Raw genomic sequence first — 9769 nt, 5'->3', positions numbered from 1 at the left:
CATTACTGACACCTCCAGTTTGTCAGTAGAGGGGGAAGGAAAAAAATAGCGCTTCATTATCTACGAAAAAGTTTTCTTCCACTCCTGACTTCGTATCAGTTGAGCATGTGGCTTGAGCCTAATAATTAATGCTATTCTTGAATTAAATGTGATCATGTGTGAAAGTTTTTGAAAGAATATATGAAGTCATAGTTCGGGAGACCTCCCTCGTCGAAAATAAAGAAGGTGATTTGAGAAAACTACCATCCACATTCCATCCAGGAAACCCCTGAAAGTCCTGACTGCAGCTGGCAAGATACAACAAAATATACTAGGTTCATAATAGATTGTATAATAGATTGTATAATAGATTCATCTTTATGTAAAAAAATTTTACAATGAATCTTGGGCCAATAAGGAATTATATTATCAAAGCTCTTGTATGTGTAGCCCAAAGTTAGTAGACGTCTACTAACATCGTATGTAGCCTATTTAAATTGGCTTGTTCTATAAATCTATTCCATCATTCAATTTCATATATTATCTGATTTTTTTCTAACCATTCTCGGTGAGGGGGGGGGTAAACCACCCTTTTAACTGGGGGTAAAATTCCCAGACCCCTCTGCCTGGTACCCCCATTAATTAAGTTCTGCACATGCCTATGCTCTTCTTCCAGTTCCCCATCACCTCTATTACTTCCTTTTTTTGAAATTTTGAAATCTTCCTTCCCGCTCTTTCACTCACCGAATTATTCTTCAACTATACTGAATTGTGCTCACTGATGACCATTATAATAATCTATTCGTGAAACACCAGGGACTCTGGAGTAGGAAGACGAATGCAACTTACCGAACGCAGGTGGCTAATCAACAGTCATTACTGAGTGGGTGAGGTCCAATTTATATTCCTCATTATAATAATATTGATGCTATAACAATGACATCCTCCACAAAACATAAGCTAATAATGAGCGGTGTGTGTCGAATATTGCTCTTTTTTAAAGCTCGCTATTGTCCTGTTGATGTTCTCATTTTTTTATTCACTATTCTCTTAAATCATCAGTCCTTCTTCCTTCCGGGATGGAACAAATTCAACTAGTTGTGAAAACAAATTGAATTGAGAAAAATATAACGATTACAATTTGTTCTGGTTAGCAGTGTAGGAATCTCATTTTTCAAGCTTATTACTTTTCCTGTCGTGACATATTTCATTGTTGGATGCGTAATATTGTTTTTTTGCAGCTATTCTAGAAGGTTAGGCAATTTATAAACAAAAATATAAATGCAACTAGGAAGTGTATCTCGAATGATCTTACTGTACCACAACTTTCAATCTTGTAAAAATTAAATAAGCACTGAGAAACATCCTTGATTATTTATTATGTTTGTTCAATCTATCTATGACTGTTATTCCATCCTTTTCAATCTATATCCACCTTATTACCTTAATTTATTCGACTTCATTTATTAACCTCATCATAATTCTACAAATAGGCTATATGTCCCAATTGAGTGTCATCGTCTATAAAAAATAACTTTGTTGTAGAAGCCCTGATGAAGCTCAACGCGGCTGATGAAGGCGAGTGGAATGCATACATAAAAAAAAGTAAGTATTTTAAAAATATTTACAAATGTAACACAGTGTCTAAACTACAAAAAAGTTATTATATAGTGTTTCGTCATGAAATCAACAAAAAAATAAAGGAGCATTTAATTACGAGGAAATTAATAATTTAAATGATTTGATTCAAAGTTTTGGAGTTGATATAAAGCATTATTGAGAAGCTTAAATGTTTCCAAGAGTAAGTGAACACATAACAATAGCCTGTCATGTTAGTGACAAGGTTTCACTTCAAGGGTGAACACGTGGAATTGTTCAGGTGGAAGAAAGTTTTGTGGTGATTTAAATAATTGCGTTACTTTACTCTTAAACCAGTGTTAATCCATCTGAGTTTCATCATAGATCAACTTCATCAACACATTGTAGAACATAACAAAATAACTTCAGAAGTGTATTGTTCTGTCAGAAACAATGTCAACTTGGAAATAGTTTGTTCTCTAAGTGGCATATTAAGATTATCAATTCAATTACATTATTCATCTCAAAGAGTAATACTATTATCTGAGTCTACAGACCAGTACTGCATTGGTGATTTTCGTTGAAAGATTATAATCTGTGTTCATTTTAAACTGAGTGCAAGGCAACCTACATTCTCTTACATGTATGATTGTAAATACTTATTCTACAATCTTGGAGTGTTGTGTGTGAGTGTAACGACAAATTATTTCGAGTTGAAGATTATAAAGTTAACAACACTGCGGACAATGTTGTAGGGAGATTCAAAACAAGATAAGAGAAATGATTGAGGATAAGATAAGGAATAGTGGTCAACTGGTTGAAAATGTACTGTGTAGTTGAAAGAAGAAGGAGAAGAAGAAAAGGAAAGGTCAGAATGAATCAGTTGGGAAATCGGTCCTGGAAGTTTCCAAGGCCTTCAGAATCAGAAAAATACATTGTTTCTAATGCTTGCTTCCTTTCAAAGGAATACGAACATTGGATAAGAGTAATACAGAATCCTAGTTGATTTTTTACAGATTGCTAATTAATTATGTTGGCATAATTGAAATGAGAATTAGCTCCTCAATGATAATGTACTTACATTTTGCTCCATAGTTCATCAACTTAAAATCGTTTATTAATATACGGTAGGCCTACTAGTAGATCCTAGAAATTCTAATAAATTGATTCTAAAAGTTTCTCACTTCACCAGCAATGTTTCGGTCGCAATGACTCGAATTCCATCTAGCATAACATAAATATTTAAAAAATGTATAGATTATTCCCATATTATCATATTTTTGTTTTCCTTACACTCAACAATATCAAGTCTACTTCTAATACATACAAGTGAAAGAGAGGGCTCTTATTGCCTCAACTTCGCCCACATCACTTTCAATGTTGCTAAGTGCAAATATAAAGGAATTTATCTATTTATATCTTAGCTAAGCATGAGTGCTGGGCTGATCAGTAAATATTTTTAAAAAAATCTATAATTTATTAAGTTAAAACACTATTTTTTGAAAAATTATAAAGAAAATGAACTCGGGAGATTCCACCCTTTAGAAAATGTAAAGGGTATATCCTCAAGTATCTTAGGCTTTTGAACCTCACTATTTTTGTACATGTACTCTGGTACAGAAAATTCAAACTTGAAAAATATCAAATCTAGCCTTGATAGCCGATTTTAGTCCATTTTCCAAGGAGACGAGTGAAATGAAAGTTTGGAACTAAGATTCTATTTATAAGTGAACATCCAAAATCGGATAACGACCATGAAATAAATGAAGTACTTCTGATAATATTGTTATATATTGGAAACTAAACGCAACCTTCAGAGATATACAGGCACCCAGCATCACGAAATTAACGCTAATGTTAAGCTATTAGTTATACTGACGACACGTTATTTTTTCATTTTCTCGCCCTTACATTAATGCTCTTTTTTGAAAGCGAAAATTTCACGAAAAACTCGTTAACGTCGAAAATGATTTCAGATTATTATTTAATATCAAGAACATTTGGTCATGAAGGTGTGTGATGACCCTGACATATTTTGGGTGATACTTCCATTTTGGGTCAAATTGAAGGTGTGGGATGAAATTGAACTGTTCGATAATGCTTTCATGCTTGAGATGCTCATGGAGTTTGCTCGATCAGTTTTTTACATCATTGTTTCAAAAGTGTTTATTCCTTAAAATATTGCTTCCATTCCACACCAATTCGAGTTTTAAATTAGTTTTTTAATGAACAAATCAATTTATTAAGCATATAAATATCATAGTATGTAAGCCTATTTCATTACTAGAAACCAGTGTAGTTGAAGTGTATAATGAGTTTTCCAATTCCCAATTATTAGATATAGACTTCAATTATTGATTATTACCTGGGTGTAATATGAAAGTTTTATCAGCAATGTGTCTAGGCTACTGTTATTTCAAAAAATTAATTCTTCCTTTGTATTTAATTGCAGACTATTAAACTTATATAACTATAGTATTTTTAACATCCTGTCTGTGAGAATAAATAGGATGTATATAACACAAAAAAAAACAATATTCAATCATATTTTCCAATTCAGATGAATAATGTTTTGAAATTAAAAATACCTAAAATAACTTTTCTGCAGTTCAAAGCCCTCCTCTCAAAATTTCAATTTTTCCCTTTTGTTTAAACCGTAGGCTGAGTCTCAAGAGAAAATTAAATCTTCCTGAAATTCAATCTTCCGCCTTTTTTGGCACCACTTTCTTTTTATTTTGTTATAATGTGTATTGTTGTTGTTTGCATGTATCATTTTTGTTCATCTCTGTATCAAACTTGTATGTGTACGTAAAAATAAATTGAATTGAATTGAATTGATTATCCAATCAAAGAATGAAAATACCTTTCATATTCGAATGCAAATTGATAAAATAATAATGTTTTAATAGGCCTATTAAAATAATTCTGTTCTTGATGACACTCGGTCAATTCCAAAGTCCCCTAAAATAGATTCATTCTTCTCATTCAACATCACGGGTTTCTAGGCTAGAATCAAATACAAGTGAAAATAATACTTTTAATTAATACGATGACTGGATAGGAAGAACCTTATTGATTTGTTCTTTAGCTCTCATTTTCCCAGTTCAAAAGTGTGTTTGAAAAAGGTTAATTTCGTGGAATCGTTTCATATAGTCCTACTGACATCTATAAGTAACAAACCATACACCTCACTGATATCATATACCCCTTCTCTTAAATGAATAATATATAATCGAAAAATCAAAATGAACTTTCTCTCACTGGCATTCTTGTTGGAGCAAGGTGTGAGTCCACTGCGAATCGTGAATCTGACTTGCCCACTGCTCCAATTCCACGTAATCGTGTACCTGGAACCGTCAAGGTTAACACGAAACCATTAAGGCTTCCTTTAAAAATCTTTACTTTACCTTATAGAATGACTATCTAACACAATGCAAACCATTCAATGTTACTTCAGCCCTAAAACGTTTTGCCAAGATAATAGAATCTTGGATACATTATACCGTAATACACAAAAGGTGTATTACACAGTATAAAAATATGAGGTGTATAAAGCAGTAGGCTATCCAACAACAATATGCTTGCAACAACAATATGCAATACTGAATTGTATTGGTACTTTGACCAAAAAATGTATTATTTGTTAATTTGACAAAGTGCCGGTTGTACAAAAGCCGGTTAAATTTTAATCGTGATTAATTTCACAAGATCCAATCAGAGAAGGTTATTTCGAAAAGAATGCTTCTCTGACTAGTTCTTGTGAAATTAATCACGATTAAAATTTAACCGGATTTTGTGAAACCGGTCCTAAGGGTTTTTATTATTATTTGTATAGTATTTTATTGTTTTATGACCAAGTTTTTATCAGTCCAAGAAAGAGCCTAGATCAGCTCTTACTGAATTGTTAGTAACATTCCACAACAGTTTGAACCATTTTTTAGAACAATTATTTAAAACTGTTGATTCCTTCAATCATGGCGGTTTCCTAGGTTTATGATATTATGTAAGTAGTCCACGAGAGTTGGAAAAATGAATATGATTTTTCAATATACTTCTCTATTGAAGTAGAAATTGGTCATTTTTTGAGTATTGGAATATCTCTTAATTACTAGGGTGGGTGAAAAATCACCCAGGGCTTGAGAAATTTCGATGCCCTAGGTTGGCAACGATGCCTACAGATGTATAGTACTTCGTAATCGGTAATCCCGTACTAATAGTGTACTTCAAGCCAGCGTGACAAGACGTGTTTGTGTTCCTGTGCTAGTTCCACTGTATTGTGACTCCCTGGGTGATTTTTCACTCAGCCTAGTAATAGTATGAGTTTTTCAAATATTGAATGAATTTGTCATCAATTTTTTTAGACAATTGACTATTATACAATCATAGAAATCATTAATTTGTTTGGAAATATATGAAGAATAAAGTTATAATTTGTAGAAAATGATTGTGCGTTTATTATTTTTTTGTTGATCTACCAGAAATCATCATAAAATTTTTTCAATTATGAAAAAATATATTAAATCATTGTCAAAAAATTGGCAAGACACGTTGAAATACTCTTCAAATAATATATCATGAGATTCATTATTATTCATAAATAAGAATATAACTTCCAAAAAGTGAAATAAAAAAAATTAGAAAAATATGGGTGAAATTCCACCCAGCTCAGTAATAGAGGTTGAGGAAGGAACCCTAGTAATTAAGGGTACACTCAGCAATAAATCTTCCATTTTCCGACCAAATTTTACTTATGATGCATGGAATGAAGTGTGGTACGATGAAATCTGAGCATTGTGTCAAAAGTTATAAGTGTTTAAAATTTTGATCATTGAGGTGTCCTTATGCGCGCCTCTCTACTAGGAAATACTGAAATGAAGTGCATATAACGGGTCATTCTCATAGAGCATAATCTCATGAACTTATATCATTGTGCGAAATATCAATGTGAGGGCAATGTAGTTGGAGATGATGGTTGAAGCTGAAAATGAGGTGTTTTTCACAATACAAGGAGCATTGTTGTCAGGTGTACCTTGAAATCCATATGCGAGAGAGCGCTCTACCTGATCTCAGATTGTAGATCACAAAAATACGCACAGAGGAATTTTTTAATTATACATCTAAATGGTAACAATCGGAAGATATTGTTGGTCAAAAACTGAAATTCATCAAATTGGTTTTTTCATCAAATTTTACTCATTTTTGAAAAATCAGTACTCATTTGAGATAGAGAGTTCCGAATGATCTAATTTTTTCAGAATTTTATAATCTAAAAAAGGCGAGAGCACATTTTCTGTGCGATTACTGGATTTGGCAGAAATAGCTGATAACTGGAAAATGAAACGAAAATACGAGGTTTTTGGGCCACTCTGTATCTAGCACAAGGAAATTTTGCATGAAAAAATATTGGTTCTGGACTTCTCTCATGTATCCAAATAATATATTATATAAAAAATCAGAACTACAATATTGATTGCAAGTACACCTCTCTTTTATATCTATATTGACTGGACTAGTAGTTTAATACTGGATTTTCAATCTAAATCATCCAGTATTTATATTTGTAGGTTAGTTGAATTAGTTACCAAAATATGTATTAAAAAAGTTTTTGTTCAATTCTTATACAACTTCATGTTTCATATTCACAATCACTGACTAGTTATGTCAGAGACAAAAAATAATCCAGGTATCTAGGTATAATTGAACGGTATATTTACTCTACGGCTATGCTTAGGTAAACATTCATATCCTTTCAAATTAATATTAGATTGCTTGGTACCCTAATCCGAATATTTCAGTTCAATTGAGTCGATGAGATGTGGCATTTGAGAGATCAATGATCGATATTAAGACAAAGGCGTGGAAGAGAAAGCATGAAGAATGCGTGATGTGCGGTGAGCCACAATTACACGCGCTGCCTGATGTTAATGTGAGGTGGCATTTAAAAGTCAGCGCACAATCGTTTGATGGATCAGCGCAGTCAAAACGATGACCAGAGGCCTTCTTCATTTTAATGACTCGACTGCCAATGGTCAACCTCCGCGACCATGACCCATTGAAGAAGACGAGGATCATCCGAGTGACCTGAGATCAGGTCACTGTGACCTCCCCGATGACCTCTCGTCCTTGGTCTTTTGCTCCAAGAGGACAACACATACACATACACACGAGTTGCACAATACCTGAGGACTCATTAGAAGCAGAGCTCGCATCCAATCCAATGATAAACGATGCAAAAGTGGCCGATGGACACTCGTTATCGTAAAACACCGGCCAAATAACATTATCGAGCATAAATTTCCTCGTAATATTGGGAATGGTTTTATATTGATGACAGAAGACTCGTGGTGCATGTGCCAAGTTTACCCGCAAACATCAAGGTCGCACTGCAAGGCTCTCTGCCTGCTGTTGCCCAATTCCAACATGTTTCTTTGCACTTTCAGCTAGAATTTAATGCCAATGCTAGTGTAAATCAGTGGGCCGTGATAATTAATCAATATAAATATCAAAATAATATTCCAACGTTACTTATCTTGTCAGAAAATTGTTGTTTTGATATTGGTAGGTGATAAAATATTCATAAGTCCATAAAATAGTGTAAGTCATGATGAGCTTGTGTAAATCAGTGGGCCATGATAATTAATCTCTATGAACTTATCCGATATAACTTATCTTTATAAAAGATTTTTTTCTGGTGCTGATGCCATTATATTAAAAAAAAACTATTAAGAATACTAATGGTTGTGTTCAATTTGAAAATTATAGTTAATAGGTAGTAAGGTCCTTTTGCAAAAACTATTTAAAAAATCCGGTCATTATAATCTAGTAAAACCAATATCTATGGTATTGTATAATTTGGATAAAATAAATATTACTTTGACGGTCGTGGGGCTTTTTTATAATTTCCATCACACATCTTGTTTAAAACAACCTTCACTTTGTCCTATGAAAAGTAAATATTCAATTTGAGTCGTAATTCGATTAAATTGGTTACAGTTTAGGCTGCTGTGACGCTTTAAAATGTTATGAGAGAACTTGTTTCAAAACAATCTGTATTCATGAGAAGTACAAGCAAAACTATCAAATTGAATCCTCATGTGAAATGTTCCTAATTTTCTTCAACTTACTAATTGACATGGTATATAGGATATATATCATTAACATGATATAGGATATTTCAAATTCTAAGTTTTCATTGCATGCTAGAAACATAATTACACATGATATTATTTTAATTTCTTTATTAGATATTTCATTCAATTAGTCTTTGAGTGTCAATTTAGCTTATTGTATATTATACAATATATAATATCTATTAATCTCATACTGCTTAGATTTATCCATCAGTAATAGATAAATCTTTAAAAATCTCTTTCTTTTAAAAATTTTCCCTATTTAAAACCTTCTTATTTGCTATCTGATTTTCCCCACTTTTCTTTATTCTCTTTCCCAGGAATACTGTTAGGCATACACAGGTTCTTTTTCCTCATATCCATATCCACTATTCATAAAATAAACAAATTTCATCTTTGATTCCAATTCTTACTGTATTAATTTAGTTTATTGGAAAACCCTCATTTTCTAAAATACTTTTATTATTCAATATTGATCTCTCATATTTATTACATTTTATTGTCATTTCTTGCTTCAATTTGTTTTTTGTTATCTCTGCATATTTTGTATTGTATTGTTTGCTAACGACGTGGTTAAGTGGTAGAGTGGACAATATTGTCCAAACTTCGCCACGTCAACATAAATAAAAAAGTCATTCTATTCTATTCTATTCTAATACAAGTGATTAAATCTATATTTCAGTTCCGAAGCCTCTTCGGAGAAATATAGATTTTCTAGTAGATCTTCTTGAAGAAAATATTCTTATTTGGCCAGTTGGGCCAGTATTAAATGAAGAAAATTGCTTCTTCAATTAGCTAAATCTAAAAGAATTATAGTTAATCTGCACAATATGTTAATCAGTAAGAAATTACAATTTTGAATGAATTGATTACATTCTAATTCAAATCTATGAATTGCCTGAATGAAATCAAACTCAAAATGACAGGAACTTGAAACATAAAATGTAATTCCTTAATCGTCGTAGTGTAGGCCGGATTTATAACTGAATCCTACATCCATGGTATTCTCTTTGGCAGTTGAGCAGCCCATCAAAACTCTATTTTCTAAAGATCAACGTGCAGTAGACCTATAAAATTAAGTT

This window comes from Nilaparvata lugens, chromosome 2 (assembly GCF_014356525.2).
Source record: "Nilaparvata lugens isolate BPH chromosome 2, ASM1435652v1, whole genome shotgun sequence".
NCBI lineage: Eukaryota > Metazoa > Arthropoda > Insecta > Hemiptera > Delphacidae > Nilaparvata > Nilaparvata lugens.
This window is presented reverse-complemented; position numbering follows the sequence as displayed.